At 35.9% G+C, this 7,648-nt stretch overlaps 1 long non-coding RNA gene and 1 pseudogene across 10 annotated transcripts; one reads left to right on the forward strand and one right to left on the reverse strand.

Annotated features, from left to right (window-relative positions):
• LOC106314314 overlaps positions 1-5,085 on the forward strand; it is an 8,681-nt pseudogene extending 3,596 nt beyond the window's left edge.
• On the reverse strand, positions 1,404-4,026 carry LOC106312964. Of its 10 annotated transcripts, none has more exons than XR_001264280.1 (7): positions 3,702-4,025; positions 3,534-3,616; positions 3,341-3,410; positions 3,129-3,221; positions 2,182-3,039; positions 1,908-2,093; positions 1,408-1,714 (listed from the first exon to the last, which is right to left on the reverse strand). It is a non-coding gene; the product is annotated as an uncharacterized LOC106312964 (long non-coding RNA). The 10 variants fall into 10 exon arrangements; XR_001264279.1 differs by having other exon boundaries at positions 3,341-3,423; XR_001264276.1 differs by having other exon boundaries at positions 3,523-3,616.
• Positions 5,086-7,648: the final 2,563 nt, after the last annotated feature.

The raw sequence follows: 7,648 nt of genomic DNA on the forward strand, positions 1-7,648 counted from the left end.
AATGCACAATAAATTAAAATTCTGAAACTCAAATAATTGAAGAAAAAGCGGTTGAACTTACCATGCGATCTCCCAGAGTGGCAATAGATTGAGCACCCAAATTATGCTTGTAGATGCCTTTCCCTTTACGGTTACTCCTGCGGTTGGTGGAGTTAGTGGAAGAATTTTTTTTCGTCTCTTCCTTATCCCAATGCGCACACAACTCCTTCCAGACCGTGTCGTTCATCGACTTTGGGACCTTTTAATAATAATAATAAAAAAATAGTTTAATAAATAAAAAAATAGTTTAATAAATTAAAAAATTGTTTAATAAATTAAATCGAACCTTATTGATTTCCCACTTCTTCTTCCACTCGTGGATCTGCTTCCCGTAGTTGTCCATAACTTTATGGACGAAGTGGTGATAGATAAAGAGCGTCTCATCGGAATTCCAGTTGAACTCCTGCTAAAAAAAAAACACAATTAGTAGAAAATTTATATTAAAGATTAAAAATATAAATAAAAAATTAGAATATTTACCGCAAACTGACGAATATAAATATGTATTATTGTAATTACAATAATACATATTTATATTGATATTTTTTTTTGAGAAATAATTTACACGATAACTTTTTGGAGATACCTATAGTAAATTGTAAGAACCTTCAAAATAATGTTAGATATTAGATATCCAGGGCCATGCCTGGATGCAGGCAAATCAAGCATGGGCTTGGGATCTTTTTGATATTAATTATTTTAGGGGCCAAAACTTCTTAAATATTCTACTATAGTGTAGCGGTTGTTATATGTTTTTATCATTATCGTAGTGTCACAGGAACATTCCTTCTTCCTATATTTTTAGTGTTTATTAACACTAGTGGTATTCCGGCGCTACGCGCCGGGTTCGTAAACTTTATTCTCCAATGAGTTTTCCGGATGTTCTTGCCGTATCATTCTTACTCAGATAACTCTCTTTTTCTCCTTGTTAAGGCTGCTGCGAATCCTCCATCTTCTTCTTCGTAGATGTGTAAAGCATGCTTCTGTTTACGGTTCGTATTATTTGACTATTCTTTGACTTTGGTGCAGAATTGTGCATTTGTGAACCGACTAATTATTGTTTACATTTAAATGCAGTATAAGAGTGCCCGAAATTTGTTGATAGATGATTGAAAAGAGTTATTGACCAACTGAAACAAAGTTTCTTTCGTCTGCATAGCTATAAAGTATTGAAAATTCTGGATGTTATGGGCATGTTATCTTCATGTACTGATTGGTTTTTCCAAGTATCAGATTAAATTAATTCACGTAAAAAACTGAACGATAATCAATATTCTGGTTAATGTTTGAGACTATTAGATTTTGCTTTCCTAGGAATAGGGAACGGTGTTTAAGAACATGATATTAATATTTTTAAATGCAAAAAAAAAATACTAATATGACTAAAATGTTCTAAACAAAAAAACTGAAAATAAGTTACAATAAAAAAACTGGAAATAATAAAAGCAGAAACTTTGTAATACTCAGACGTAAGTGTCTGGAAATCTTATTTAAAAACTAATGCATAGAAAAAGCCATCATGTCTTGCAACTTAAACACCCTTTGATCTCTTAACGTTTTTACTCATTTCGTGTCTTCTCTGCAGAACCCTAATCTTCCTCCTCAGGTGCCCCCTCTCCTGTGCTGCTTCCGTCAACAGAGTTGTCACGTCGATCTGATGCCTCACCTCTTCCACCTTCATGAAAATTTTGAATACATTATTCATAACCTCTTTTCATAAGAGGAATTCAAAATCACTTATATATGTATTGTTTTTTTATTTTATTTTCTGTAATCAAACCCAATATCGTTCAACCAAAACTCGATCCTGATAAGTATAACCAAGGAAATAAAATTTCTTTAGATCTAGACATTTCTAAAGAACTTACATGAACCTCAAAATTATGTTGGGGAGGGCGCTGGTTGTTGTCAAGAATGCAAGAGACGGTGAAGCTCTGATGTTTTGCAGTGAAGTTGAAGTTAGGTAGGTTCAATTGGAAGGTTAAAGTGCTCCCAACAATCTTCTATAAGCATTGTGGAAGGTCACAATCATGTGGGTCTTGTACACCTGCGGCCTTCATAAGCGAAAAAATGTGAAAATATTAGTGACCGTTTCTTAAAAAATAAGAACGTGACTTATCTAATGATACCAACAGCGTTCACCTCATTGCAGGAAGCCCATGTGAATGATGTAAACCCACCCTGCAATTTCCGGAGATCAATTATATTTGATTAACGGCGTACCTGAGTAGGAGATTTCAGGACGAAGTCATTAAGCTCTGCTACCATTTGATCAATCTTCTTAACACCCTCATATTTTGTAGGGCTGGAGGTCAAGCCTTTTCCACTCCCCCATGTCAAAAAGACAAACAAAACAGATTCTCACTCTTCGCTCTAGATCTCAAAACTCTATTGAAGCTAGCCTCTGGTTCCAGAGCTTCGGATCCTTCCCTTCGGCTTCTTTGCTAGCTCTCCTTGCTTAGGCGTTCGCTTTTTCCTTGGTTTGGTCTCAAGCGCTCAGTTTTATCGGCCTCTCTCCACTGACACCGGAGCGTGGCCTTCAAAGGTTGGTATTGACCTTTGGTTCTCAAAGGTCACAGGCGGCGAGGTGGTGCTCGGGTTGTCATTCCCGCCTCGGTGTCTCCGTCTGGTCTTGCCGCTTCCCAGGACCACTTCAGCTATTACAGCTCTAGTGGTAGTGGTAGACAACGAACCGCTCAGAACCAATGGTGACCACTTGCCCATCAGGTAGCTCGTAGTTCTTCTCAACACCTGAGCTACTTTTGGCTTTCTCAAGCTCTTGCTTGTAGTCAAGACCGATGTCGCAAAGCTTATTTTTACGTCTGAGACAATTTCACGCTTTGATGTGGTGGTGAAATAATAACCACGCTCGGTTAAGATCTTCATCAACGCATGAGTGACGTCAAGACCCTCAAAATCAAGACACATGATAGCATGTGGAAGGGCATAACCTTCATAGATAGGAACAATGCGGCTCAGACCATCTCCTGTTGCAGATTACTGTGAGGTTGTTTAAGTGAGCATTGACACTTAGAGAACCAATAAACACCAACTAACAACTTTATAACAGTAGGCTTCAAGATACGTACCCGTCTACTTGGATACACGTTGGATAGCCTGATTGTCGTCGTTGCAGGTTCTCTTGATGTCACATGCTTCACCAAAAATATATGTAGCAAATACTGGTAACAAATATAGAATACAGATGCAATATTATTGACCACCTAACATGATAAAGAATTATCCGGTGAAATAGTGTTAGGATTAGCTAGAGCCGTGGCTCTGTTCATATTTCTGAAACCTGATTTATTCAGTTGGGTCTAGAAAGAGTTGAGTCTCTGAGCCCCAATAAATCCGTGGACCAAAGTCGACTGAAAAAAAAAACTAAGCCGCCAGTCTGATAGTTTTCATTGCTTAATCGTAATTGATAAACAAATTCAAATAGAGGAGTTGAATGAGAGTAACCTTCTCATCAAGGAAAACCATGTCGACACCTATAAGCTCTCCGGCTTCTTCACATTCGTAGCCTCCAAAAAAGAAGAAGACTTACCAAAACGGTCTCCTTGCAACAACCAGCCTTAAAATCAGAATAATATAGTTGAGTAATCGCTATGGACAATCTGGTTAGGAGAGGATGATTTGAATAAGTTTTGTGATTTCACCTTGACGCCATATATACAGTGGCTTCGATTGATGGGGGAAGTTGAAAAATCTGAACTGATAAGGAGTAAGCGAGATGAATTGAGATCAATTAAATTACCAAGGCGAATTGAATCGAGGGGGAGACAGAGAGAAAGACGTTTGTTTCATAAGACAACATCGAGAACGAACTGGTTAAGATCTTAGAGAGCATGGAAGGATCTCTGGTGCTTGCTTTGATGCTGAAACGAAATCATTAAGAAGTGCTCGGCTTCTTTGCTCTTCGATCGGAGAAGACGAAGAGGTAGAGGCGAGGAGAATCTTATCCTTCGACGGTTTGTTTTTGTGATCTGTGTCCAAATAAAACTCTAATAAAGCCCAAATGGCAAGCTTTACGGATGAAGCCCACAAGGTATACTGCTCGACTTTGGACAAAATAATACCGCAAGGCCCGTCTGACGTGTCTAAACAAATGAACCTGATTGACCTGAATAAAAAATCCTACGTGGCACCCTGTATGCTCTGCTTATTCGGCTTTTAGTATTGTGATATTAATTTTTGCCCTCAAATATTTTTGGCTTGAGGCCCATCAATCTTCAGGCACTGCCTGTAGATATCTTCAAGTTATTCAACTATCTTTGCTATAATGTTTTTTTTAATTATTATGTTAGGCTGAAGAAATCCGTATGGATGTTAATAAATGGGCTTCGCATCACACCAACGGTCTCATCGAAAATCTTCTTCCTCTTGGATCCGTTACATGCCTAACGACTCAAATTTATGGAAACGCATTGTACTTTAAAGGAGTCTGGCAACATAAGTTCAACAAGTCCTTGACAAAATACAATGACTTTTACCTTCTCAACGGCAAATATGTACGTGTGCCTTTAATGACAAGCGGTCAAAGACAATACATTGAGGCTTACGATGGTTTCAAGGTCCTAGGACTACCATACCGACAAGGAGGTGACGATAATACCAACCGAAAATTCTCAATGTACTTCTATCTGCCCGACAAGAAAGATGGATTGCATAATCTTTTAGAGAAAATGGCATCTACTCATGGATTCTTGGACCGTCACATTCCATTAGAGAGAGTTATAGTTGGTGATTTTAGAATCCCAAAGTTCAAGATTGAGTTCGGGTTTGAAGCTTCAAAGGTTTTTGGTGATTGGAAGCACGAAATGTCATTGTACCAAAAAGCTTGTGTCGAAATTGACGAAGAAGGTACTGAAGCTGTGGCTGTTTCTGCTCGACTAGGTTATTGTACCTCCAATGGTATTGTGCCGAAAATGATAGATTTTGTGGCAGATCATCCGTTTCTTTTCCTGATTAGAGAAGACAAAACCGGAACTGTTTTGTTTGTTGGTCAAAATCTTCAATCCTTTTAAATGTTCTCCAGCTTAGGACCGATTTTACCATACTCCAGTCTGGTTTGTTTCTTATTGGATCTAATCAGTTCAGTTTAGCGAAATGTTCATTCGGTTGAAGGCTATCTAGAATCGGCTCAGACCGGATTATTCTTATTTTTATCTTTTTTGGTTGAACGATATTGGGTTTGATTACAGAAAATAAAATAAAAAAACAATACATATATAAGTGATTTTGAATTCCTCTTATGAAAAGAGGTTATGAATAATGTATTCAAAATTTTCTCTTCGATATTTATGTAGCAGTAGTATAAGCGAACATATAATTTGATGAAAAAACTAAAAATTAAAATGATACTTTTCAATATAATAAAAATAAAATTCATTCACATATGGAATATTCTGTATGTTTTTATATTTTATAAATATTTAATTTTATTTTTAAACTGCTTTTGTAAAAAAGGAATTTTACATTAAAAAGCTAATTAAAGTTTTATTAAAAAGGAAATAAAATCATTTATCACTAATGGCATTTAGGTATAATTTTAGTTCATTAAGGTTATCTATGTAATTAATTTTGTTGAAAAGTTTGATATTAGATAAACTGTTGTTTAAAATTATTATTATTATTAGTTTCAGAAAATAATGTCTAACTTATTTTAGATTTTCAATTTGTTTTGTCAAGTTATGTTATATATATATATATATATATATATATATATATATATATGTGTGTGTGTGTGTGTATGTATATCTTTACAATTTCTAGATTTTTTTTATGTGTTGTTTTGAGAAAATAAAAAATGAATAATATCATAATTCGTTTATATATAAGAATCTATATGTTTATATTTTATAAATATTTCCTTTTCTTATTTATGGGATTTTGTAAGAAAAGGAAAGTTAAACTAAAAGGTTTACTAGATATTAAATTAAAAGGAAAATTAAATTAACTTGTGACGTTATAGAAGTTTTTATTTTAACCAAAAAAACTTCTATACGCGGGTGATTGGTAGTTGCTGTAGGTGCTGTCCACAGCCCTATTTATTTCTAAAGCACCAAATTTAGAGCAATCAAGTTTTAAATTTTTTTTTGAAACCATAGCTCTTGAAATAACCTACAGCTCTATAAGTGCTCTGCAGAGCCAAATATCCAAAGCAATTTTTAGTGCTTTCCATAAAATTCTACAGCAATAAAATCTAAAGCCACAGCAAAAAGTCTAAAGATTTTTTTCTACAGCAAAAATTTTAAAACTACAGCCCTTAAACGCGACATGTTTCCAAATTTCTCACGTTATTCATATATGTTTTATTGCAGAAAATATTCCTTTGATTTTTTTTCCTTAAGAAAAAAGAGCTAAACCGACTATACGCCGACCTAAGTCCTAGACTCCTAGATAGAAGTAGTATATATATGCATGTATGTAGAGATGGCAATTGGGTTGTACCAACCCGCTTTGTCCCGCCCCGCCGTGGTACACAGTCAATGCGGGTTTTGGCGGTACAAGCCTGCGCGGGATGCGGTCACTAGAAGTGCTGCCCAATCCCGACCCGCAACTTGCACAAGCCTTGGCGGTACAGGCCCGCGGGTGTGTCAAAGCCAGCCAAATCTATATTTCCTCACCTGCAAAAGCTAGCATCAAACTCTCACCCATATTACTAACAAATCTAAAATATGCCGACGAAACTACACACAAAGCAACAAACCTGTCTCGATGCAGTTCCTCTTCCACAAACTGCTTGCAAGTCTGAAGACACCAGAAGAAGATCACAATAGCCATCAAGGTTTTGCAACTTTAGCCATCGATCGCAATGTACTTGTCAACTTGTTTGTCTACAAAGTCACGAAGTCAAACAATGCTCTACTAGAAACACAGAAAGAAAGAGATCTATGTAAGAACACAAGTATATACTAGTAACCTAGTTATTGTGATTATCATAGAAACTCAATTAATATAACATGTTAAAATAAAACACTTTGTCAACGGTCTGCTTTCATACCTAAATTCCATCAGCTCTTATCATAAGCAATGGAGACGACAAAAAAAAAATAGAACAGAGACTAACCTGAGGTCCTTTGCCTTATAGATCGGAATGCAAGTGTCCTTTGCATTCTCATATCATTCTCCTCCTTGGTCATAATACAATCCCCCACTCATCACATGTCATTATAAAGAAAAAGTTTTAGAAAATTTATGACTTAAGTCACTTGAGTTTATACGATTAGAACATTAAGAAACAACTGCCATGAGGATAACAAACAACAGTGCCTAGTTTAATTTTACAGACCGAACATACTTCTGACTTCAATATCAAAACAAAGAAGGAAACTTTATAACATACAACTACACACAAGAACAAGAACAACAACACCAACATGAAAAAATGCATATTAGCAAACATTGACTTGATGATAACAACAAGAACAACTTAAACACCCCAAGTATTGTCGATAAGAAGCTGTTTATTAAGAGCCAACAACGAGACAGAACAACTTACAGGATTGCTCAATGTGTAGCCGCTTGATAAGAGACAAAAGAGTCCCCATATTTTGTTTTTATTTCACTGAAGATCATATAATCGACAACAAAGAGTTAGACC

Source organism: Brassica oleracea, chromosome C9 (assembly GCF_000695525.1).
Source record: "Brassica oleracea var. oleracea cultivar TO1000 chromosome C9, BOL, whole genome shotgun sequence".
NCBI lineage: Eukaryota > Viridiplantae > Streptophyta > Magnoliopsida > Brassicales > Brassicaceae > Brassica > Brassica oleracea.